Source organism: Aquarana catesbeiana, linkage group LG03 (genome assembly GCF_042186555.1).
Source record: "Aquarana catesbeiana isolate 2022-GZ linkage group LG03, ASM4218655v1, whole genome shotgun sequence".
In the NCBI taxonomy this organism is placed as follows: Eukaryota; Metazoa; Chordata; class Amphibia; order Anura; family Ranidae; genus Aquarana; species Aquarana catesbeiana.
Genome location: NC_133326.1, coordinates 614,365,165 through 614,392,172, shown reverse-complemented (window position 1 = coordinate 614,392,172; position 27,008 = coordinate 614,365,165). Strand labels below are relative to the sequence as shown.

At 44.6% G+C, this 27,008-nt stretch overlaps 1 protein-coding gene across 1 annotated transcript in view; it reads left to right on the top strand.

Annotated features, from left to right (window-relative positions):
* Positions 1-3,688: 3,688 nt before the first annotated feature.
* Positions 3,689-27,008, top strand: part of LZTS1 (leucine zipper tumor suppressor 1) — a 109,060-nt gene continuing 85,740 nt past the window's right edge. Inside the window, exon 1 of the mRNA XM_073622256.1 lies at positions 3,689-3,844. The gene's annotated coding sequence lies outside the window, so the exon portion shown is untranslated. The remainder of the gene's footprint in view (positions 3,845-27,008) is intronic.

Genomic DNA, 27,008 nt, shown 5'->3' with positions numbered 1-27,008 from the left:
CCGGGGAGCCAACGGAGCTTCACCTTAGCGAGAAGGGTGGAGATCCGATCCTCATGGAGGAACAGATGACATCCTGCCTCGTGTAGTCGTGGATGTCCTAGGCCGCCCCTGCGGGGAGGGGAGTGGGCCACAAAGAGATAGAGAAAGCTGAGGATCATTGCGGATGAAATAGCAACAAAGCGGAAGGAAACTGGGCAATTGATCATTTGAGTGGCACATGGACTATCGATCACGTGAGTGAAAGCCCAAGGGAAAGGTACTGCCAGAGACTGAGGGTTGTTGGTGCACAAGCCAGTGAGATAGGCAGTAATGGCCTATGACTTTGAGTTCAGCATTGCCCCGGGATTCCAATCAGTCAAGCAGGAGGAGTTATTCAGATTTGCTCTCCTTTAGCTTAATTTGGAAGTACCATGTCGGTGGGAAGTAGTGGTAGAGGTGAAGCTGCAAGCACACACATAGAGATATGGATCATTCTTTTAAAGTTATCCAGATGAAGAAGTTATTCAGAGTGACTCTTTATCAAAGCATTCTATATTAAATCTACTGCCATCGTCCCTGATTGAAGAGATCATTGCAAAATGATTTCTTGACTACCTGCAATTGTACTCAGATTTTCCTGTATGATTCATTAAAAGATGACAATGTAACAGAAGAGCATCTCAAATGAAGTCCTTCTCCTATCTCAGTTTATGTTGATGAATAAAGCTTTAAGAAAAAGCACTAAGGACTGTGACTTTTAAATCTATGGGCTGCGACGGTTGAGTAGTAAACGTGAATTACAGATATAGCAAATATTGAGCCGCTCCTTCCGGGGTAAGCGCTACATGTGGGGGCTCGTCCTAGGACATCTTTTTCACGTTTGCCGCTGACCATCTCCCATAGCAACGAAAACCTGCATTTCAGTGATTGTTGCCAAGATAGCCACACAGTATAACAGTACCTGCCACCAGGGGTCGCTGGGGAGGACTTTGAAAATATACAGTTACAGTTCCTCACGCACTGAACCAACAAGTGGGGGGTGAAGCCAGGCCCCAGAGGAAAAAGTTTCAGTGTTCAGCGTGCCACGCGCCAGAGCAAGATGGCGGAAGGTGTTGAGAACACGTTTGCTATACAGCTGCTATCTGATGTGCAGGACCGGGTTCTGGTTGACACCGGTGTTCGGTTGGAGCTAACCGGAGGACTGGCGTTGGGAGTAATTGACGGAGTAGAGAAACTCTGTTTGCTGTATCCTGGATGTCGAAGGCCTACAGTTGGAGTTGTCGCCTGGGCTCAGTGTGGACATTGCGGTATCCAGTTAACAAGATTGGGACCCGTCCAATAGGAGGTCAAGTATTATTTTGTTAAAGAGAAAATGGGACTTTGTCTGCCGCGGGAATGGGTGATTCGGAAGGCCGGAGAGGGTCTGTCACCTGCAGCAGCAGTAGAGGAGCTCCCGTCTGATTCGGTTGAATCAGAGCCATCAGGAGATCAGGTAGGATCTACTGAGAAAGCCTGTGACTTGACTGGGGATCCGGGGACTGTTAAAGTTGTTGTCCAGTCTTCGGAAGGAACCCCTGAGAAACCAGTTAGCAGTGAGCCATTTAATTTGCCCGTCCGGAAGGAGCCTAAACCACAGGAGGGGGATCCCTCGGGTGAGCCGGACAGGGTGAGCGAAGATCGGGTTGTAGATTGGGGATCACCACAGATCTTGCAGAAATACAGATCAATGAGTGATCTATTTGAATGGTAATCCCCGGAAGAATTTGATTCAAGTGAAAAGGAATGTTTTATTGAGAGTTCAACTTCAGTGGAGGCTTCCACAGGAGTGTCTGGTTCATTTAAAGTTTCAGCACCTCCATTTAATGTGACAAGTACCATTGTTCCTAGCAGGCCAGCTACATTTCAGAAATGGGTCAGTAGAGCTACTGACGCGTGTGTCTTGCCTGGCCGAGGAAAGGCTAAAGACTTACCTAGACTCTCCAGATTTCAGAGAGAGGTTCAGCGAAAGGTGGCCCAAGAATGGGGTTTTGACTATCCATATGTCTCGGAACAAGTTATGGACAGAACAGGAACAGATGACATTCTGCCGCGTGTAGTCATGGATGTCGTAGGCCGCCCCTGCGGGGAGGGGAGCGGGCCACCAAGAGATGGAGAAAGCTGAGGATCATTGCGGATGAAATAGCAACAAAGCGGAAGGAAACTGGGCGATTGATCGTTTATGAGTGGCACATGGACTATCGATCACGTGAGTGAAAGCCCAAGGGAAAGGTACTGCCAGAGACTGAGGGTTGTTGGTGCACAAGTCAGTGAGATGGGCAGCAATGGCCTATGACTTTGAGTTCAGCATTGCCCCGGGATTCCAATCAGTCAAGCGGGAGGAGTTATTCAGATTTGCTCTCCTTTAGCTTAATTTGGAAGTACCATGTCGGTGGGAAGTAGTGGTAAAGAGGTAGCGGTGAAGCTGCAAGCACACACATAGAGATATGGAGCGTTCTTTTAAAGTTATCCAGATGAAGTTATTCAGAGTGACTCTTTATCAAAGCATTCTCTATTAAATCTACTTCCATCGCCCTTGATTGAAGAGATCATTGGAAAATGATTTCTTGACTACCCGCAATTGTACTCAGATATACATATGTGATATACCCTATGGAAGGAAAACTAATCCTGGCATAATATTGAGGTGTTTTTATCATTGCTGAGTGCAGACTTTGGAAGGTGGTGGTGAATCACGAATTGGTGGTGCATAAAAGCATGAAGTTTTGAGCACAAGGGACACACTATTTATGAAAAGGAACAGCTCTGTGACTTTTTGAAATATATATTTTTTTATTTTTTTCACGATATTTTTTTAACATCTATATTTTGTTTATGTTCTTTTCTATGTATTTACCCAATTTTGTATATTCACATGAACTATATGATATAATTGTTTAAACACTTGGTAAATGTTTAGGGTTGGTACAGTTATCCCTCATACCCACATCCTTTACCATGCCACACTATTCAGTGGGGAACCTATAACTGCAGCAGATCCTATATTCACATATATATTATCCTTGATTTGCACATTTGATGGATATGGACATTGATGTAATATTATTTTGTGACTGGATATGAAGTAATAAATTATAATAACCGATGATGTCAACATTTGATCTTAATCTTGATATGCAAAATCAATTAAACCTATACAATTAAAAGGGGTGTCCCACAGTCCCCTTGGTTTGTAAGCTGACCCCCCCACACATGTGTACAGCGTGTGCTTCAATGAAAATGTATCTAATTGGAACCTATACTCACAGACGCTGCTGTCATCAGTTTCTTGCCGATCCTTATACAATAGCAAGACTCACTAATCACAAAAGGTGCAGACAACCGGTACTGAGACACGAGCAATTGAAAAGCGATAGTGGTCTTTTAAAACTCCTAATGTGCATTGCATGTTATTTTATTTTATTTTATAAGGCTTTTAGTGTTCCAGCAAAAGAAAAAAAGGTATAATAGACGGAGGAACGTGAGCATAATAAAGTAAGCTTATACAAATGGCTAATATAATGAATCACAAAACAAATGCATTTTTAAGTGGGTGCTTGGAGAAAGCAAGCATAATCAAGCGAAAAAAATGTCAGGATATTGGAGCGAGTGTATGAGGGAGGAGAGGAGCAGCAAAGTGTGTGGGAGTCAGATGGAGTTTTATGTAAATACTGCCTTTTTCCTCTGGCCAATCAGAAAGGGGAAATTGAATCCTATCCCAGCCCTTCATCGCTTGCCAATTTGGCTACCAGACTCCGCTCTCAGTGGATAATCAAATCTTCTGAGCTACAGGTCTGGCCTCCAACTGACAGGCAATAAATGGGAGCAGGTGAGTGGAAAGAGCAATAGGGACCATGACCTATTCAGCAGGGGACATTGGTGGTCATAGAAGATTGGCTGCATGCTGGCGATCACTGAATGTGCAAAGTGCAATAACCCACAGCAATCAATCAGATTACACCTGTCATCAAGCTAAAGGCAGCCGGAACAATGAAAGGTGATTTCTGAATGGTTGCTATGGGTTACTACACTTTATTCTTTTCCTGATTTAATATGTTTCATTCTGCATGAAAGAGATATTTCCCAATGTATGTGATGACAGCTCCTCTATAGAAATGCTTTTTGTGTAACTTTATATGTATTGACATATCAGAATGTTTCAAGATTTCAAAATATTAAGGCTATAATTAAAAAAAATATATGTTCCAAGCTAAAATGTAGGGCCAAGTGACTCTATTCTTGATGGGAACAGGCTGATGATCTGCATACATGTGGGGGAGCATGCAATGTTCTGCAAGCAAAAAAAGGGAGGGGGGATACTATTTAAGGAATTGGGTGGAAGCAGTGATATTCTGCAGGGACAAAGCACAGAGCAATATTCTGCCGGTAGGAGACACAAGAAATGCAATGTTCTGCATATCTAAGGGTTAGAGTGGACTACCCATAGTTGATGTACTACAAGTCCCAGCATGACCTGGCGTATTTAATATATTAAGGCTTGCTGTAACTTGTAGTTCCTCAACAGGTAGACTGCAAAGATCTAGACTTGATGGTACCAATGAATTAGGAGAAGTTATTTTCTAATCAAGATGTCTGTCTACAGATGATGAAGTCAGTGTAGAGTTAATAGCCAATGACAGGAAAGAATTACATTTCAGATGTTGAAATGAGAACTCAATCTGTCAGATATTAGGCAGCGACTGTCTGCTAGAGTGATGCTCTGCAAGTTTTGTCAGACAAGGCAATGAAAAGGCTTTCTATAGGATATCTCACACGCTAAAGAAAAGAAGTGAGCTCAGCAGGGGGCTAATAAGTGGGGGGACATCTCATTAGCCCATTTATGCTGCGATGTTCTGCATCATTGCTAATGAGTTCTTGTATGTAGGCAGATTATGGCTGGGGTGGAATTGGGAAGATGATCTGCATGTTTCCTTTGGCAGCATGGTAGAGGAATGCTCTTCAGATGCCTATTACTTAAAGGTATAGTGTGATGCTCTGTTCTGACACTAGTGGAGCTGTTAATAGACTGCTACTCTGCTGTGAGTCTTAGTGGAGAAGGTAAAAAGGTTATTTTCTGCGTTTGCAGTTAATAGAGTAGTTAATAGAAAAATACTCTGCAGTTTCTGGTAGCCAAAAAAAAGGTGAAGCGATATTCTGTAGTGACTGAATAGTCAAATTGATGGTAGCGCAATGCTCTGCTGTCTGAGGAGTGCGATGATGCTGGAGTGATGCTTTGAAATGTAGAAAGAGTAATACATTGATGCTCTGCAGTAATGATTAGTAGAAGTGATAAGGTAGTAAAGATCATTTTGAAGAAATGCTCTGCGGCATCTGGTAGTACAAGTGACAATGGAGCGATATTCTGCAGTGTCTGCTAGAGGAAGCGGGAAAGTAGTGATGGGGTACTGGAGATGATGGTGAGGTGATACTCTGCAGTTTCTGGCTCTGTTGGTAATGGAAGAGTGATAGTCTATAGTGTCAGACTGAATGATACTCTGCTGTGGCTGAGGTGAAGTGTTAGGGAAACATTATATCTACAGTGTCTGTTTTTGGAAGTGACAGTGGAGAGATGGTCTGCAGAGTCCACTTATTGAAAATGATAATGGAGTCTTGTCCTCTTTTGTCACTCAATAGAAGTGATAATGGGACAGTGTCAGATAGTTGAAGCAATATTGGAGCGATGCTCTGCATTGGCTTGTTTGTGATAGTGATGTTAGAGCTGTGGTGCTGGTTAGTAGATGTGATGATGTTCTGCAGTGTGTTATTAGTGACGGGAGTAGTAGTAGAATGCATCTTAGTCTCTGGGTTGTAGGTGGGATGTCGGTTTGATGCCCCGCAGTGTCTGGTAGATGAATTGGTGGTGGGGCAATGTTCTGCAGTTTTTGGTAATAGAGGTGATGGTAGAGGTATGTACTGCTGTATCAACATATCAACAAAGTTTTATTTCTATGTGAAGGCAATGATGGAGCGATGCTCATTTGTGTCTAGGTAACATAGTTGATAGTGTTGCAATGATCTGCAGTGCCTGGGGTGCGAAGATGGTTGTGGTGCAATCTTCTCCACCACCTGAGAAGCAGAGATGATGACAGAGTAATGCTTTACTGTGTTTAGGTAATGGAGATAATGATGGAGTATAATTGTTCAGTGTCTGGGTAGTGAAGGTGATGTTGGAGCAATATTCTGCAGATTCAGATTAGTGGAGGTGGACAGGACTGGATGGCAGAGCTGATGGTGGCGCAATGTTCTGCAGTGTCTGGGTAATGGAGGTAATGGCACGGCAATGTTCTGCAGTGTCTGGATAATGAAGGTGATGGTAGAGCAATGTTCTGCAGTCTCTTGTTTGTGGAGGTGGACCAATGCTTTGCAGGTCTGGGTAGCACAGCTGAAGGCGGTGCAATGTTTTGCAGCATGTGGGTAATGTAGGTGATGGTGGACCAATGTTCTGCAGTGTCTGGGTAACGTAGGTGATCGTGGAGCAATGTTCTGCAGTCTCGATAGTGGAGGTGCACCAGTGCTTTGCAGGGCTGGGTAGCACAACTGATGGTGGTGCAATGATCTGCAATGTCTGGGTAATGTAGGTGATGGTGGAGCATGATTCTGCTGTGTTCAGGTAGAGGAGCTGATGGCAGTGCAATGTTCTGCAGCATCTAGTTAGTGAAGGAGATGGTGGAGGGATGGAGGAGCGATACTCTTCATTGTATTGGATAACTGAGCTTATCGTGGTGCAATGTTTTGTGGTGTCAAGGTAGTGGAGGAGAGGATAAAGCAATTTGGAAAGCGTTGTTCTTCATAGTCTGGGTGGGTGAGCTTATGGTGATACAATGTTCTGCAGTGTCTATGTAGCAGAGGAGATGATGGAGCAAATGAGGAGCGATGAACTTCATGGTTTCAGTAGCTGAGTGCATGGTGGTACAATGTTCTGCAGTGTCTAGGTAGTGGAGGAGATGATGGAGCAGGGATGTTCTTCATAGTTTTGGCAGGTGAGCTTATGGTGGTGCAATGTTTAGGTAGCTTTGAAGATGATAGAGGAGCGATGTTCTTCATGGTTTGGGTAGGTGAGCTTATGGTGGTTAAATGTTCTGCAGTGTCTAAGTAGTGGAGGAGATGATGGAAACATATTCTTCATGGCTTGAGTAGCTGAGTTTATGCTGGTGCAATGTTCTGCACTGTCTAGGTAGTGAATGATAGAGGAGCAATGTTCTTCATGGTTTGGTTTTCTGAGCTTATGCTGGTGCAATGTTCTGCAGTGTCTATGTAGTGGAGGAGAAAATTGGAGCGATGTAGGAGCAATTTTCTTCATGGTTTGGGTGGCTAAGCTTATTGTGGCTCAATGTTCTGCAGTGCCTAGGTAGTGGAGGAGATGATGGAGGAGTGATGTTCTTCATGGTTTGGGCTATTGCGCTTATGTTGGTGTAATATTCAGCAGTGTCTAGGTAGTAAAGAAGATGATGGAGCAATGGAGTAGCGATGTTCTTCATGGTTTGGGCAGGTGAACTTACGGTAGTGCAATGTTCTGAATTATCTAGGTAGTGGAGGAGATGATGGAGGAGAGATGCTCTTCATGGTTTGGATAGGCAATCTTATGGTGGTGCAATGTTCTACAGTTTCTAGATAGTGGAGAAGACGATGGAGCGATGGTGGAGCATGGTTTGGGTAGCTAAGCTTTTGGTGATGCAATATTCTGCAATGTCTAGGTAGTGTAGGAGATGATGGAAACATATTCTTCATGGTTTAAGTAGCTGAGCTTATGCTGGTGCAATGTTCTGCATTGTCTAGGTAGCAGAGAAAATAATAGAGGAGCAATGTTCATTATGGTTTGGGTTGCTGAGCTTTTGGTGGTGCAATGTTCTGCAGTTTGTGGGTAGTGAAGATGGAATGATGCTCTACAGCATAGAAATTATGAGAAGGGTAAGTAGGTTGTTACTTACCTGACAACCTGATGGGTATGGATGCCCAGTGGTGGCAATAAAGGTCTAAAAGTACTGACAGCAATTATTAGACTTGGGAACACAGCAGGCTCGGTTTAATTTGTACTTCCAGCTCGTTGTAGAAAGGCAGAGGGGATAACACCTGTACAATGTGCAGGGATTAATGAGCTGATGTAGTGAAGAAGCTTGTAGTCAGGGACCAGCAAACCTTGTGTGGTCTCGAAGAGGTGAGCTATTATTCTGCTTGTGCTCTGTGGGGCTCTCTCAGCACCGCTCTTCATATTTCTCATCTCTGGCAGGGAAATGATTGATGCTGGTGGGGGGTTAATGGAGTATAATCTCAATAGTTGCGCCACTTACTATCTAGGAGCGATGCAAAAACAAGGTGATTGTGTATCCAGAGCAAAGGGCCATGCACTTCTTCACCCATAGCAGCTAATCAAGTCATCAGAGAAATGGAAGATGCTATTTCCTCGGTTGCTATGGGTTACCACACTTTGTTTCCATGAAACCTAATTTACAACAAAAAAAACACAGGATGGTTGTCCCTAGCAATGAGTCAAGTCAGAATTGCAGATTTTAGTCCCTAATTTTTAATAGTTGCTTGGAGAATTAAACATGGAGTCTGTTGCTGGTTGTAGGTAAGATTTCCTCTCTTCCTTGGATAAGTATTCCGAAATCCTTGTCTTCTGTGCTATAAAGACACGTTCTATTAATATGGATTATTTCGTTAGAGGGGTGCAACCAAAACTTGAATGAGAAAGTCAACTTATCGCATATATATATAAATCCAGCATGACTGCGCTTATTTATAAAGGTCCTAACCAATCCGAACACATAGGTTTGGCAGGACTCACCGCACATTCTCTGGAAAACCTGTAAATGTGCTTTATAAATAGAGTGTATGTCTCCTTAGTGAATACATATAGTGAATCTCCTTATAAATATGGTCCATGTCTCTCTAGTGAATATACAAGGAATTCTTTATAAATAGAGTGTATGTCTCCTTAGTGAATACATATAGTGAATCTCCTTATAAATACGGTCCATGTCTCTCTAGTGAATATACAGCAAATCTTCTTATAAATACAGCCCATGTCTCCTTAGGGAATATTCAGTGAATCTCTTTATAAATAAGTTGAATGTCTCCTTAGTGAATATACAGCAAATCTCCTTATAAATACGGTCCATGTCTCCCTAGTGAATATATATAGTAAATCGTCTTATAAATACGAACCGTGTCCTCTTGGTGACTATACAGTGAATCTCTTTATGAATAGTGTGGATGTCTCCTTAGTGAATATACAGTGAATCATTTTATAAATATGGTCAATATCTCCTTAATTCATTTCCAGTGAATCTCTTTATAAATAGGGTGCATGTCTCCTTAGTGAATATACAGTGATTCTCTTTATAAAGAGGGTGCATGTCTCTTTAGTGAATATACAATGAATCTCTTCATAAAAAGGGTGCTTGACTCCTTAGTGAATATACAGTGAATTTTCTTAAAAATACGGTCCATGTCTCCTCTGTGAATATACAGCGAATCTCTTTATAAATAGGGTGCCTGTCTCCTTAATGAATATACAGTAAATCTCTATAAATGGGGTGCATGTCTCCTTAGTAAATATATATAGTGAATCTTTTTATGAATAGAGTGCATGTCTCCTTAGTGAATATACAGTAAACTTATTTGTATATAGGTTTTTATGATTATGTAATGGCTAAAAGCTAAACATATATAAAAGTAGAAAAACTAATGCAGATCTGTAATCAGTAATACATCATTAAATCTAAACTCCAGGTATTAGACAAAATGTATCCTTGTGGTGTCCCCATCCCCTGCACTACAAGGGTTAAATGCTGGTTTAGTCTAGGGGTGCATGGATAAGGTGCATTACATACATCATTCCTGGACTGGCAGGGTCCCTCCATTGTGCAATCGGTCCAGCTCAGCATCCTCACTAAGGTGCTTTGTGCTGCTGTAGTTGTATGCTCACATGCTCGCCTCCTCACATAGAATACAGGGTTAATAACCATGCACTGTACATGACTAGGGTAGATCAGGGGTCACCCATTACCAATAACCTCTGGCCTGCCTCTCAAGCTATACCTCCCACTACCCAATAAACACTTCACTCCAAGTGGGATTAAATGGCCGTAAGGCCATATGAAGAAATAAAACATAACAACATATGAAGAAATAAAACATAACATTACAGGCCAACTTGGGTTTGAAGTCCTTAAAGGTACCATATTACTGAAACATTGTGTCTGTGGCACCCACTAGCTTAGCTATGCCGCAAGATGCCGCCTCGGGGGGCAATCCCAGCTGACCTCAGACACATTACTGGTCTACCATGACCTGGTCACTATTATTGGACCACCAACTAGAGGGCACCATACCAACAATGGTTCCCCACATTTTTTCCAAAACACCAGATTTTCCTTTCAAGGACCCCAAACTGCCAAACATCCGCTACAAACTACAACCAACCCAAAGTAACCAAACAAAAAAGGGAGGGAGGGAATTCATCTGCTGGATCTTATTCTCCAACTGATTCTGTCACACTCCTGCCTGCAAACTATGCTCCTACACTCCTTCCCATAACCCCGTCTCTTCAGCCAATCAGATAAGCACCATAACTTGACCACTTATTACACGATTAACCCCATGCTGTAAGGTACCCCTTCCACCCTGTCATGTATACCCTGCGCTTATCCATTTCATTCCTAGCTCCGGGCCCCTGCCTTGACACTCAGGGACTGTCACAGCCCACCCACAGACTGAGGACAGTACTCAAGCCTGTTGGAGCGAGAGATAGGGTAAGTAGTACACCATACCCCTGCACTGCTAGACTAAATTAAAATGTTACCATTTCAATTTAGGGGGCCCTGCTGAAAGGGTAGATTTTATCTAATTCCTAGAGTTCATATGTATTTTTTTTTAATGCAAGCAATGTAAGTAGCTGAATTTTGCATGGTATCAGCTTCTTGTAGCCCCTGTACAACAGAGCCAGAGTGTGGAAGGAAGAAGCAGCAGAAGAAGCCAATCTGTTTATATGCTGACAAGAACCATACTGATTTAAGGAGAAAGCAGAGCGACAGAGAGATGAATGTATCGCTGTGCTGATTCTCCTTTCACTGTACAGTCACAGGCTGGGGCATGTCTAGGACTACCTGGGCTCAGGGGAAGGGGGTTAAATGATGCTGGCCATCAGACTGAGGACATCTAACATACTGACGGAAAATCTCTGTATTGAAGGTGAATATTGTAATGGTAATGTTTTTTTGTTTTTTTAATCTTTCAATGGGCTATTCATGTTATCTTGTTAGTTGTGGCTGGAATTATGCACTAATGACAGAAGATGGCTTGCCAAGCACAGAGGGACTTTGGAGATTTTCAGCCTTCCCTGGCCAGACATGAAGGGGTTGATTAAAAAAAGGCAAAGAGACTGTGCACTTTGCAAAGTGCAGTTGCACTCTGCAAGAGCAGTTGCTCCAGAGCTTAGTAAATGAGCAGAACCTCTGCTGACTTTTATCATCCAATCATGTGCAAGCAAAAATGCTGTTCTTTTCATTTTCCTTGCACGTGATTGGATATTCTTTGCAAAGTGAAGCTTTAACTCATTTACCTAGCTCTGGAGCAACTGCACTTGAGGAGTGCAACATTCTATTTGCCTTTAGTAAATCAACCCCGAAGTGTCTTCTTGAAAGGCATTGTGGGTGAAATCAAGGGTCCAGACAAATCCTGGTGTTTCAGTGCCTGGTGACCCCCCCCCCCCCCCCCCGAAAATGCTAGTTGTCTTACTGTTTCTGGTTTCAATACCTTTTGAGTCTCTGATGACCCAAAACAAGCAAATGCAACCCAAGAAAGTCAGAGATCCTAGTAAGTGACTCAGAAAGTACTTAAAGCCCAACTCCAGGAGTAAGAAAAAAATCTACAGGAACAGGCAGGATTACTTACCCAATCCCCTGCTCTGGTTGGCTTCAGTGCTGCCCCATGCTCCGGTCTGTGGGCAGTCCCCCAGTGTCATCCCATACAATGCAGGGCTATTACCCCTGGATAGTACATAGTAGGGGCAAGCACACAACGGGGGGTCACAAGCATCTTAGAGAGGTGGCTGTAGGGGAATAGTGTATATATAACAAGCATTTCAGATATAACAAGATATACACTCTGATGTCAAAAGTATTGGGACACCTGCCTTTACACGCACATGAACTTTAATGGCACCCCGGTCTTAGTCCATAGGGTTCAATATTGGGTTGGCCCACTCTTTGCAGCTCTAAGGGCACTTTCAGACTGAGGCGCTGGCCGCGTTAGCAGTAAAGCACCGCTAATTTTAGCAGCGATGTTCGGCTGCTAGCAGGGCGCTTTTAACCCCCGCAGGTGGCCGAAAAAGGGTTCAAAGCGCCGCTGCCAAAATGCTTTGCAGGCACTTTGGCAGCGCTGGCCATTGATTTCAATGGCAGGGGTGGTTTAGGAGTGCTAAATACAGCGCTCCCACACCGCCCCAAAGATGCTACTTGCAGGACTTTTTTTTCCTGTCCTGCAAGCGCACCACCCCAGTGTGAAAGCACTCAGACTTTTACACTGGGGCTGCATGTGAGGCAGTTTACAGTCGCTTTTCAGGTGCTATTTTTAGCGCAAAAGTGCCTGTAAAACGCCTCAGTGTGAAAGTGGCTTAACAGCTTTAACTCTTCTGGGAAGGCTGTCCACAAGGTTTAGGAGTGTGTCTATGGGAATGTTTGACCATTCTTCCAGAATTTGTGAGGTCAGGCACTGATGTGGCCCAGAAGGCCTGGCACGCAGTCTCTGTTCTAATTCATCCCAAAGGTATTCTATTGGGTTGAGGTCAGGACTCTGTGCAGGCCAAGTTCAAGTTCCTGCACCCCAAACTCGCTCATCCCTGTCTTTATGGACCTTGCTTTGTGCACTGGTCCAAATCATTTGGTGGAGGAGGTTTATGGTGTGGGGTTTTGTTTTTGGGGATGGCACCAGTGCACAAAGCAAGGTCCATAAAGACATGGATGAGCAATTTTGGGGTGGAGGAACTTGACTGGCCTACACAGAGTCTTGACCTCAACCTGATAGAATACTTTTGGAATGCATTAAAGCGGAGACTGTGAGCCAGACCTTCCAATCCAACATCAGTGCCTGACCTCACAAATGTGCTTCTGGAAGAATGGTCAAACATTCCCATAGACACACTCCTAAACCTTGTGGACAGCCTTCCCAGAGTAGTTGAAGTCATTATAGCTGCAAAAGGTGGGCCAACTCAATATTGAACTCTACGGACTAAGACTGAGATGCCATTAAAGTTCATGTGTGTGTGTAAAGACAGGCATCCCAATACTTTTGATAATATATAGTGTAGATATAACAAGCATTTAATCCTTGCACTACCCACCCCCCACCCACTCCAGATCTTCTATAATCCATGGAATTGGCCCTAGACTAACGCCACTGTACCAGCATTGAGCGTGCAAACATTGCCAGAAGTGCCCTGGAGAGAAGGTTGTGGGGGACCAGTCATACCACTGGAAGGACCATGCTGGAGCTGAAATTATGTATTGCTACTTATTCCACTGTCCCTAGACAAAACAAGCATTTAAAGTGGATGTAAACCTTCACATATACCCAGTGAAGTGAACAGCCTCAGATGATACACAGGGATGAAACAAATCTCCCTACATAGGTTTTATATGCATATCTGCTGTCTTCAGCTTTATATGTTCTTTAGAAAGTTCAGATTGTCTTAGAGATTTTCTCTTCCTGTTCAGGACTGGAAGTGAAGTCTGGGCACACACCCAAGACAGCTGATTGGAGGAAAGGCACACACCCCCACTCCTTATAGGCAGAGACTTTCAGATCTGTCCTGTGACACAGCAAGCAATCTATTTATAACAACCTCCCTCGACACAAATTTCAGGCTGGTTTCATCTCAGTTGACAGAGAACTTGTCAGAAGTTATCATGATGATAACAGAAGAACGGAGCAGGAGAAAGCCACGGGACTCAGTGCTCAGTGCGCTCAGTGCTTTGAAGAGAGATACATAAAAAAGTGCAGATATATGTGCCCAGCTCAAATTGCATGAATCAGGTTTACGTACACTTTAAAGTGATTGTAAACTTATTTTGCACAGAGCAGCCATAATCTTCCTCTTCTCAGGTCTCCCGCCGGCACTGCTGGCCCCTCCCCCTGCATGCAGAGTACCCACCATAGCAAGCTGCTTGCTATGGGGGCACTCGTGCGGGTTCGATCCCAAGCCGCACTTTGTGTGTTCATGGACACACAGAGTGTGGCTTGGCCCCACCTGCCACCTACCCTGCTGTCTGCTAACTAGATGTAATTGACAACAGCAGGAGCCAATGGCTTCCACAGCTTCCTCTGTCCAGTGGGGACAGAGAGAGTCACAGCTCCTATGCACAGCGCAGGATCGAGATCGGGCTCACATAAGTATAAAGAGAGGGGGGGGGGGCTGGGAAGGGACCTGCATGAAGGTTTTTTCTTTTTTTTTTTACCTTTAATGAAGAGAATGCAATAAAGTAAAAAACCTTCTGCCTTTAGAACCACGTTAACCTTTGTAGTGTAAAGGGGATTTTTCTACCTTCTAAAGTTGGGCTTCATGCCACTGTACCAGAATGAATATGTGACCATGGCCAGAAGTGCCTTAGGGAGGAGGTTTTGGGGGACCAGCTGCACTGCTGGATCAAGGAATAAGGTAATAGTACTTATTCCATTGTCCCTAGACATAGCAAACATTTAACCCTTGCGGCAGGGGCAGATATATTTCTAGTTCCTAGCGATGGGCTTGAATCTGCTGGATCTGCCCAGAATCTATTATTTTCAGCAGCTGGTAATAACATCCTTCATACTCCCTCCGGTTTCCTAGGCCTTGCTTGCACTGCCCACAAGCTGTTCCATTTTTTTCACGTGGGAAGCTGTCAGTTTTCACTTACAGTGAGCTGCAATGAGGGGGCGGTGTGATGTGCATTTCAGTGCATTCACTTTTTTTTTTAAACTTTATTTGAAGTGTCACAAAGAGACACTTCATTCCTGTCTCCACCTACCAGTGCGGTGACATGCGGTACCTTCCTGTGAGCTGCGGTGACATGCAGTACCTTCCTGTGAGCTGTGGTGACATGCGGTACCTTCCTGTGAGCTGCGGTGACATGCAGTACCTTCCTGTGAGCTGCGGTAAAATGCTACATGTCTGCATTGTAGTGCAACTCACGGCACCGTGCCTCCTGTGGCACAACTGTTTTTCTATGTCCTGTATGGGAACTAGCTTTTATGCAGTGTGGCAAACCACCAGTCACCGTGAGGACAATTCCTTAAAAACATCCATTTTGCGTCATACAAGTTTTTCTTTATTAAAAATCGAATGTTCAAACCGACTGCCATTATCAGAAGGAGTATTTTGTATAATTCAGGAGGTTTTCGTTTTGGATTTCCTTATAATATATTCCAATTCAGATCAAATGGAGGTTGGCGCTGGATGTTGTTATTGGTTCAAGCTTTACATAGCAGCAGCTGGGGGAGACCTTCTAAATGCTGGGTGTTTTTTTTTTTTTTCCTGTAATGTGTGGGTCTGTTGCCATAGGATTCTGTCAGAATTTGACTTGATCTGGTAGAGGCTGCTGTCCCTGACGATTGCTCCTGCCTGACTCATGCAGCACAGAGTGTGCGTGGGAGGCTCAGCTACCTCTAAAGACTAGAGCTGAAAAATCAGGGACAACGAGACTTTCTTAGGGTTGAACAGAGGAGTGTGTGGGAGCTCGCTAGCTGGAAGATTTTGAACCTATCTCCATTATTGTTGTTCACTCTGATCCTTACACATTGCCCTTTTCATATATGTAGGTTATGTATGATGCAAAATGGACTCAAACATAAAAATGATAACAAATGGGGCTTGCATGATCTGATCGCTGTACAATCTCATTGAATATTACATGAGGACGATCCAAGGGTGTACACTATATTGTCAAAAGTATTGCGATTCCTGCCTTCACAAGCACATGAACTTTAATGTCATCCCAGTCTTAGTCCGTAGGGTTCAATATTCAGTTAGCCCACCCCTTGCAGCTATAACAGCTTCAACTCTTCTGGGAAGGCTGTCCACAAGGTTTAGGAGTGTGTCTATGGGAATGTTTGACCATTCTTCCAGAAGAGCATTTGTGAGGTCCGACACTGATGTTGGATGAGAAGGCCTGGATCGCAGTCTCCAATCTAATTCATCCCAAAGGTGTTCTATCGGGTGTAGGCTAGTCAAGTTCCTCCACCCCAAACGCGCTCATCCATGTCTTTATGGACCTTGCTTTGTGCACTGGTCCAAATCATTTGGTGGAGGGGGGATTATGGTGTGGGGTTGTTATTCAGGGGTTGGGCTTGGCCCCTTAGTTCTAATGAAGGGAACTCTTAAGGTGTCAAAATACCAAGACATTTTGGACAATTTCATGCTCCCAACTTTGTGGGAACAGTTTGGGGATGTCCCCTTCCTGTTCCAACATGAGTGCGCACCAGTGCACAAAGAAAGGTCCATAAATAAAGACATTACGTTTGGGGTGGAGGAACTTGACTGGCCTGCACAGAGTCCTGACCTCAACCCAATAGAACACCTTTGGAATGAATTAAAGTGGACACTGCGAGCCAGGACTTCTCCTCCAACATCTCCAACATCAGCATGCGTGGCACTTTGTCCGTCGGATTTGTGTACACACGATCGGAATTTCCGACAACGGATTTTGTGGTCGGAAAATGTTATATTCTGCTCTCAAACTTTGTGTGTCGGAAAATCCGATGGAAAATGTGTGATGGAGCCTACACACGGTCGGAATTTCCGACAACAAGGTCCTATCACACATTTTCCGTCAGAAAATCCGACCGTGTGTACGGGGCATAAGACTGGTATGCCATTAAAGTTCATGTGCATGTAAAGGCAGGTGTCCCAATACTTTTGACAATATAATGCATAAGTCGTATACACTATGGGGCTTATTTACGAAAGGCAAATCCACTTTGCACTACAATGCAAACTACAAATGCAAAGTGCACTTGAAAATGCACTGAAAGTGCACTTGGAAGTGCAGTCGCTGTAAATCTGAGGGGTAGATCTGAAATGAGGGGAAGCTCTGCTGATTTTATCAACCAATCATGTGGAAGCTAAACTGCTGTTTTTTATTTTCCTTGCATGTCCCCCTCAGATCTACAGCGACTTTACTTCCAAGTGCACTTTCAGTGCATTTTCAAGTGCACTTTGCACTTGTAGTTTGCACTTGTAGTTCAAAGTGGAGTTGTCTTTAGTAAATAACCCCCAATATGTATACAGGGAGCTGATGCTCCTGATTTCATTTTTTTTTCTAAAGGAATGGTAACACCTGACCAGCAATAAAAACCAGGCCAAATCTTCTCCTGACTCCCAAAGAGGATCACACTGAAATTTCTGACCATTTTTGCAAGAGCATTTAACCTCTATGCCGACCAAATAATGAATGTGCAGCAGCAGGGAGGGTGGGCCTTAAAGGGTGGTGAAAAAATAGCAAATAAAAAAATATATACATATATAGTGTATACAATTGCGACTCAAGTCATATTGTAATTGAATGTTATTAAAAATGACCTTTCCTTTTCAATCTGCAACTTTGTCATTTTCTGTAAAATGCAATGCAATATGGCTACCTGGAGGCGAGCTGTACAGCCATGGCCAAAAGTTTTGAGAATGACACAAATATATATTTTCACAGTCTGCTGCTTCAGTGTTTTTAGATCCTTTTTGTCAGATGTCACTATGGTATACTGAAGTATACTTACAAACATTTTATAAGTGTCATTTATTGACAACTACATTACGTTTTTGCAAAGAGTCAATATTTGCAGTGTTGACACTTTTTCAAGACCTCTGCAATTTGCCCTGGGATGGCGTCAATCAACTTCTGGGCCACATCCTGACTGGTGGCAGCACATTCTTACATAATCAATGCTTGGAGTTTCTCAGAATTTGTGCTTTTTTTTTTTGTTCACCCGCCTCTTGAGGATTGACCACAAGTTCTTAATGGGATTAGGGTCTGGAAAGTTTCCTGGCCGTGGACCCAAAATGTTGATGTTTTTTCTCCCAAACCACTTACTGTACATCCGAATTTCAGAATAATGACAATTTAGGCTGAATTTTTAATCATAACTAAACAAATCGCATGTGCCTAATCATCAACAAGATACACATCATCTAACATCTATGGACACTATAAATTCACCTTAAAGGACACCTACCCTTGCCCTTGTACCAACCCTGCCCCACACACACCTATACTTACCTTCCGTTTGCTCCCCGCTGCTAAATATCACTGAAGGTTTAATACAATTTTAAGTGAACCTTCCTCTGCACTTTCTACCAATTTGGATACCAATTTGGATAGGCTTGGAACAGATTAAAACCTCTGTCGAGTATTTAATTTATGTTTCCTTTCAGGAGACTTCCCCTCAGGACGTTGACTATGGTCACTAGGACAGGAAATGAGGGGAATCTCTCCAACGTGAAAGCAGAAAGCCTTACAAAGGTTCTAACCATTCTCTGCTCTAGTGAAAATAAAGATTTTTTATTGCTGTATGTGTCCCCATTGTAGAGATCTCCTGTCTCTATGACCACGGTCACTGGAACAAGATACAGTGCATCTGGAAAGTATTCACAGCACTTCACTTTTTCCACATTTTGTTATGTTACAGCCTTATTCCAAAATTGAATAAATTCATTATTTTCCTCAAATTTCTACAAACAATACCCCATAATGACAATGTAAAAGAAGTTTGAAATCTTTGCAAATTTATTAAAAATAAGAAACGAGAAAATCACACATCCTGTTTCCACTGATCATCCTTAGGCTCGGTTCACACTGGGGCGACTTGGGATCCGACTTGTACGCCCTCAAGTCGCCCCAAGTCGCTCCAGAAATAGTTTCAATGGGAGTTAACGCTAGCGTCTTAATAGACACTACTGAAGTCGCTCCGACTTCAGAGCGTACTCCCTGTACTACTTTGATCCGACTTTGATCCGACTTCAGCCTATTGACTATCATTGAAGTCGGATCAAAGTCGGATCGCCGTCTCGCATGATCCGACTTCGGCATGCGACTTGTGCTCAGATGATCTTGAGGGGAACTCCGCGCCAAATTTTAAATAAAAATCCGGCATGGGTTCCCCCTCCAGGGGCATACCAGGCCCTTGGGTCTGGTATGGACCTTGAGGAGAACCCCCTACGCCGAAAAAACGGCGTGGGGGTTCCCCCCCCCAATCCATACCAGACCCTTATCCGAGCACGCAGCCCGGCCGGACAGGAATGGGGGTGGGGACGAGCGAGCGCCCCCCCCCCCTCCTGAACCGTACCAGGCCGCATGCCCTCAACATGGGGGGTTTGGTGCCTTGGGGGAGGGGGGCGCGCTGCGGCCCCCCCCACCCCAAAGCACCTTGTCCCCATGTTGATGAGGACAAGGGCCTCTTCCCGACAACCCTGGCCGTTGGTTGTCGGGGTCTGCGGGCGGGAGGCTTATCGGAATCTGGGAGCCCCCTTTAATAAGGGGGCCCCCAGATCCCGGCCCCCCACCCTATGTGAATAGGTATGGGGTACATGGTACCCCTACCCATTCACCTAGGGAAAAAAGCGTCAATAAAAAACACAGTACACAGGTATTTAAAATAATTTATTAGGCAGCTCCGGGATCTTCTTCCGACTTCGGGGGTCTCTCCGGCGTCTTCTCCCGGTGTCCGCATCTTCTGCCGGCTCCACCGCTATCTTCTGGCGCTCTTTTGCCAGCGGTGGTCCGGACCTCTGGATCATCTTCTTCCCTCTTCTCTTCCAGAGATGTTGACACGACACTCTCCCCAGCCAGAATGGTTTCTGTGCGCTCTGCAAGGGACTTATATAGGCGGTGACCCCGCCCCCTTATGCCGTCACAGTCCCTGGGCATGCTGGGTCTGTGACGTTTTAGGAGGCGTGGTCACCGGGTGATGACCACGCCCCCTTATGATGGCACAGCCCCAGCATGCCCTGGGACAGTGACCTCATAAGGGGGCGGGGTCACCGCCTATATAAGTCCGTTGCGGAGCGTTCAGAGACCATTCCAGCTGGAGAGAGCGTCGTGTCAACATCTCTGGAAGAAAAGAAGAAGGCAGAAGTCCGGACCACCGCTAGCAATTGAGCTGCAGAAGATAGCGGAGGAGCCGGCAGAAGATGCGGACACCGGGAGGAGACGGCGGAGAGACCCCCGAAGTCGGAAGAGGACCCCCGAAGTCGGAAGAAGATCCCGGAGCTGCCTAATAAATTATTTTAAAAACCTGTGTACTGTTTGTTTTATTGACGCTTTTTTTCCCTAGGTGAATGGGTAGGGGTACCATGTACCCCATACTCATTCACATAGGGTGGGGGGCCGGGATCTGGGGGCCCCCTTATTAAAGGGGGCTCCCAGATTCCGATAAGCCCCCCGCCCGCAGACCCCGACAACCAACGGCCAGGGTTGTCGGGAAGAGGCCCTTGTCCTCATCAACATGGGGACAAGGTGCTTTGGGGGGGGCGCACACTGCGCCCCCCATGCCCCAAAGCACCCCCCATGTTGAGGGCATGCGGCCTGGTACGGTGGGGGGGGCCGCCAGCGAAGTCGCCCGTCATGCCTCGTAATTTGCCGAAGTCGTGCCAAAGTCGCGCTGAAGCCGCGTTGAAGTCGCGGTACAAAGTCGCGTTAAAGTCGTGTTGCCCATGTGTGAACCGACCCTTAAGATGTTTCTACAACTTGATTGGAGTCCACCTGTCGTAAATTCAGTTGCTTGGACATGATTTGGAAAGGCACACACGTGTCTATATAAGGTCCCACAATTAACAGTGCATCTCAGAGCACAAACCAGGCCATGAAGTCCAAGGAATTGTCTGTAGACCTCTAAGACAGGATTGTATCAAGGCACAGATCTTGGAAAGGGTACAGAAAAATTTCTGCAGCATTGAAGGTCCTAATGAGCACAGTGGCCTCCATCATCCGTAAATGGAAGAAGTTAGGAACCACCATAACTCTTCCTGAAGTGAGCGACCTGGCCAAACTGAGCAATCGGGGGGGAGAAGGGCCTTAGTCAGGGAGGTGACCAAGAACCCAATGGTCACTCTGACAGAGCTCCAGCATTTCTCTGTGGAGAGGAGATCCTTCAAGAAGAACAACCATCTCTGCAGCACTCCACCAGTCAGGCTAGTATGGTAGAGTGGCCAGATGGAAGCCACTCCTCAGTAAAAAGCACATGACAGCCCACCTGGAGTTTGCCAAAAGGCACCTGAAGGTCTCTGGGACCACGAGAAATAAAATTCTCTGGTCTGATAAAACAGAGATTGAACTCTTTGGCCTGAATGGCAAGCATCATGTCTGGAGTTAACCAGGCACCGGTCATCACCTGGCCAATACCATCCCTACAATGAAGCATGGTAGTAGCAGCATCATGCTGTGAGGATGTTTTTCAGCGGCAGAAACTTGGAGACTGGGAGACTAGTCAGGACCAAGGGAAAGATGAATGCAGCAATGTACAGAGACATCTTTGGTGAAAACCTGCTCTAGAGCACTCTGGACCTCAGGACAACTCTGTGAATGTCCTTGAGTGGCCCAGCCAGAGTCCAGACTTGAACCCAACTGAACATCTCTGGAGAGATCTGAAAATGGTTGTGCACTGACGCTCTCCATCCAACCTGAGCTTGAGAGGTCCTGCAAAGAAGAATGGGAGAAACTGCCCAAAAATCGGTGTGCCATGCTTGTAGCATCATACTCAAAAAGACTTGAAGCTGTAATTGGTGCCAAAGGTGCTTCAACAAAGTATTGAACAAAGGCTGTAAATACTGATTTTTTTCATTTTTTATTTTTAAAAAATGTGCAAAGATTTCAAACAAACTTCTTTCATGTTGTCACCATTGGGTATTGTTTGTAGATTTTTGAGGAAAATAATTCATTTCATCCATTTTGGAATAAGGCTGTAACATAACCAAATGTGGAAAAAGTGAAGCGCTGTGAATACTTTCCAGATGCACTGTATAAAGCAAATAGCCAATGGAGTCACAGCAGTAAAATCCAACCATTTCAGTCCAGGAAGTAGGTACTAAAGTAGCTTAAACAAAGGTTAGTTTTAAATGACATAACTTGAATAAAAGTGTAAATGAATGCACTGCAAGTGTTATACTTTCATATTACTTAGCAGGTATGCATTTAAAGAGGACCTGAACTGAACAGAAAAAGCAAGCACAGAGCAAAGGACTAGTCACTATTATTGCCTATTGTAAGACTGCAGATCATATCTTTCCATTGCTAACTTACCATGCCTGGTTCTTGCCTTGTTCTGTGTCTTAGTGTGTAGGTGGCCATCTTGGTAGAGGCAGAGTTGTGCATCCTCATGTTAGAGCTACTTCAGATGACTGGTGATCTGATAACTGATAAGGGGGATATTTAGGATGCACCAGGAAAGGTGGATCCTAAATATCCCCAGAATGAATTAAGCAGAATCAGGGAGATGCATGCAGCGCAGGTCCTTAGCTTTAGATTTCTCTCCAGCATTGAAAACAGAGAGCAGCACAGCAGTAAAATCACCAAATCCTACACTAGATCTCCTGAGACTAGCAGTTAGAGGTGACAGTGATGTTCAGCTATGAGACTGTAGGCACAGGAATGCTGGAACACCCTTACTTACCAGAAAGTGCTCTGCTTTTTTCAGGATAAAAGGTAAATCTTTTAGACAAAAATCAGAACAGCCTGGATTTGACCATAGCAGTGGGGTTTGTGCAGGCATCAGGCTCCAGGACAAAAAGGGAGAATGAATCTCCCTAACAGGGTATAGACCTGACCAAGGTCACACCACTCTACGTAAAACTATAAAAAACACTTTTGTCCTGCACTCTACTTTCAAATGACCTTGTCAACATACAACATAAATCAAGATTAAAGTGTTACTAAACCCACAACATTAAAATCAGTCTGTATATGCAGTAAAGCATGCTTGATATACTCCCTGTTGAACCTAATGCCGCATACACACGACCGGACTTTCCGGCAGAAAAGGTCTGAAGGAACGAATCCGTCGGACATTCCGATCGTGTGTGGGCTTCATTGGACCTTTTCTGTCGAAAAATCTGACGGACCTTAGAAATAGAACGTGTTTCAAATCTTTCCGACTGACTCGTTTCCTATCAAAAAACTGTTTGTCTGTATGCTAGTCCGAGGGACTGAAAACGACGCAAGGGCAGCTATTGGCTACTGGCTATTGAACTTCCTTTTCTAGTCCGGTCGTACGTCATCACGTTCGAAATGATCGGACTTTGGTGGGATCGTGTGTAGGCAAGTCCGTTTCATTGGGAACTCTGTCGGAACTCCGTCGAAAAGTCCTTTGGAGTTCAGTCTGAGGAGAAGTCCGCTCATGTGTATGCGGCATAAGGGGTTAATCCTCCACATTGTGTAAAAAGGCTGTTTGATCCTGTCTTCTTCCACTGTCCCCAATCCATCTTCTGAAAGTATAGAGCCTTTGAGACACTCTGCGCATGCTCATTTTGGTGTATATTCCTAGAGAGGTTTTTTTTTTTGGGAAGGTGCATGTGATTGGCACAGGGCCAATTAACACTCTCCAGACAGAAAGTCAGGGGTTATGCAGCCTCAGGGACAGTCGGAGGAGAATGAAAACATCTACAAGCTTTAACCAGTGCTTGGCCAGACATTAATAGAAGTCACAAGACTGCTATATACTGCTGATAAGAAAAGGTATTTAGCAGTTTATATTTACTAAAATAATTGCATTTCCATGTTCTGTGTACTGTGGGAGACCAGATATAGTGAATGCAGGGTCCTGGGTTTAATAAAACTTTAAAGGTTTTTGCAAAAGAAAACACTACACACTCATCTCTCTGGTTGCCCACATCGCCTACCTCCTCAGCGAGCAGCAATGATTACAAGAACTTGTCCCCCCTTCCCCCAAAAAAAGTGTGGGAGGGGCTTAGGCACCCTAGTGGTGACACTACAGAACTGTACCTGCTAATGCCTGAAACACAGACCCAGAGCCGCTTTCATGTGAAAACAACATTAAGGCGGCACTACAACTTAGAAAAGGGTAGCACTTTTATGCCGCATATACACGAGCAGACTTCTTGTCGGACTGAACTCCGAAGGACTTTTCGACAGAGTTCCGACGAAACGGACTTGCCTACACACGATCCCACCAAAGTCCGATTGTTTCGAACGTGATGACGTACGACCAGACTAGAAAAGGAAGTTCAATAGCCAGTAGCCAATAGTTACCCTTGCGTCCTTTTCGGTCCGTCGGACTAGCATACAGACGAACGTTTTTTTAGATAGCAATCGAGTCCGTCGGAAAGATTTGAAACATGTTCTATTTCTAAGGTCCATCAGATTTTTCAACAGAAAAAGTCAGATGAAGCCCACACACGATCGGAATGTCCGACGGATTCGTTCTGTCTGACCTTTTCTGCTGGAAAGTCCGGTCGTGTGTATGCGGCATTACGGTTCACGCTCTCTTATTCCGTGGCTGTTACACTTGACACCTCTCTCCTTAGAGGACACCACTTCCACCCCAGGTGTGAAGAATTTAGGAACCTGTACTGCTGAGCATGTACAGGTCTCCACCAATCCAGCCGTTCAGGTCACCTCTCTCGAGGTGACTGATCCCATGGTTGCTATGGGATACAGGAAATGGTTTCTTCCTATTCTTCGTGTTTGCTCTTTTTCCCAAGGTACCTCATACATATCTCCTTTCTGCGTGACTTCAGACTGGGTCCCAAGACACCAAAGAGTGGGGTACCGCCCACTAGTGGAGGTGCCAAGGGCACTATCAGAGTAACTGTCATCTTTGCCAGTCACACATCTCCTTGCTGATTGGGTGCCTTGCATGTGACACAAATACAGTAGTCCTTAGCAACTTCCACTGGACAGTTCTCTGTGTGTTAGACCCATGTATTGTATGTTCCTCTAGCCCTGTCCCGTTTGTTGTGTTGCAAGCCCTGTTCTTTTTATACACTGTGCATGCACCCCTTTAAGAGACTTCAGACCAGGCAAAGCAAGTAAACAAACAAGATCCTTTACTGAGGTAGTTGCAGATAACAGTACAGTTCTCAACTGACAACACAGTTCCTATATAGAGCTCTTCTAATATCCCATAGAGTGTGCGTATCTTATACAGGAGGCAAGTCCATAAGCAGTCCCTTTTAAGGCAAGAGTCCATTTAGGCAATAATCCACATCCAGCACTACCAGTTCTTTAGACTCCGTGATTGGCAGTAATCCAAAAAGGCATTAGTCCATGATTAACAGCTATAAGTCCATGGGGTCCCCAGGCTTGAAACCCCCTTCAGGAATCTCGATTAGGCTCCAATCACCCTCTCCCCCTCCAATTGGCGTGACCTCTCCAGCAGAGTAACCAATTACATTTTGGCAGTATTTAATCATGGCTCAACCCAGGAGCTTGCAGTCAGCCTCTTTTATTTTGGTTGACCTGTAGGGGGCAGTAACCTTGCCAAGCCTGGTTACCCCCAGCTCTCTGGTCAACTTTCGGAAACAGGAAAACATGAAGACCTTACAACATTTCCCCACCTGGCTGGCTCAATAAATATGAGAAAATGAGTGCAGCCAGGAAAAACAAAGAGCTTACACAGAAAAACATGTTTACCTCTTGTAGGCAGCTGCCTACAATAGTAATGAATTCAAACCAGCCATTCTCAGACAGGGTTCTTCTGGTGGTTGCTAGGGGTTCCTTGACCTGTGGCTGTTTGACCTTTTATCTTGATGTTTTGATGGTACCTGGATAGTTCCATGTCCAATGTCACTTTGCAGAGTCAGCGGAATCACACCATTGATTTTTGTAGGAGTCAGTAAGGGTGGCTTGGAATCACCATGGTAATGCCCCGTACACACGGTCGGACTTTGTTCGGACATTCCGACAACAAAATCCTAGGATTTTTTCCGACGGATGTTGGCTCAAACTTGTCTTGCATACACACGGTCACACAAAGTTGTCGGAAAATCTGATCGTTCTGAACGCGGTGACGTAAAACACGTACATCGGGACTATAAACGGGGCAGTGGCCAATAACTTTCATCTCTTTATTTATTCTGAGCATGCGTGGCACTTGTCCGTCGGATTTGTGTACACACGATCGGAATTTCCGACAACGGATTTTGTTGTCGGAAAATTTTATATCCTGCTCTCAAACTTTGTGTGTCGGAAAATCCGATGGAAAATGTGTGATGGAGCCCACACACGGTCAGAATTTCCGACAACAAGGTCCTATCACACATTTTCCATCGGAAAATCCGACCGTGTGTACGGGGCATAAGAGGGGCATTCTTTCTACTAACCACTGACATAGGGGCCGACCTTCCCACTTCCCCCAAAAATGTATATTTAGCAGGGGTTCCCTGAGACTTCAAATTAATTTCAAGGGTTCCTCTGGGTTAACTTAAAACGAATAAGAAAAGCCACTTTAGCATTGGCGCTAGGATGGAGGGGAGATAGGACACAAGGGCACTTGGAGAGGTGAGTATACCATGTCTTATTTTAGCTGACAGGTTCACTTAAATTAAATAGTTTCATGCAGACTAGATAATGTGCAGAAATCCACAGACATGAAGTTTGGAGAAATCAAATGAGACCTAATATGGTAATCTGGCAGCTCTGACATTTGCTAGAAGGAAAGAAAGAAATGACAGTATCTGTAGACTAATGTGTGTTCTGTTCAGTCTCAATATCTCAGTATCTTCTGTTTTATTATAGTCTTTATATATTCTTCTTTCTCTATGTTACACAAAAATGTGGTAGCACCTTTATGAATAAGGCCCTTGATTTGCTGCAGAGTATATTGGGCAGCAATAGTTGCTGTTTCTGTAGTGGCTGATGCATCTTTTTACAGAGCTGTGTGCCCAATCCTCCTCCTTTCTCAGTGAAGGCTATGGACTGGCCACGGCAGAATAGGAAAATCAGACTAGGGCCAACTTAGTCAGAGCCCAATTAACCTACCAGTATGTTTTTGGGGTGTAGGAGGAAACCAACAGC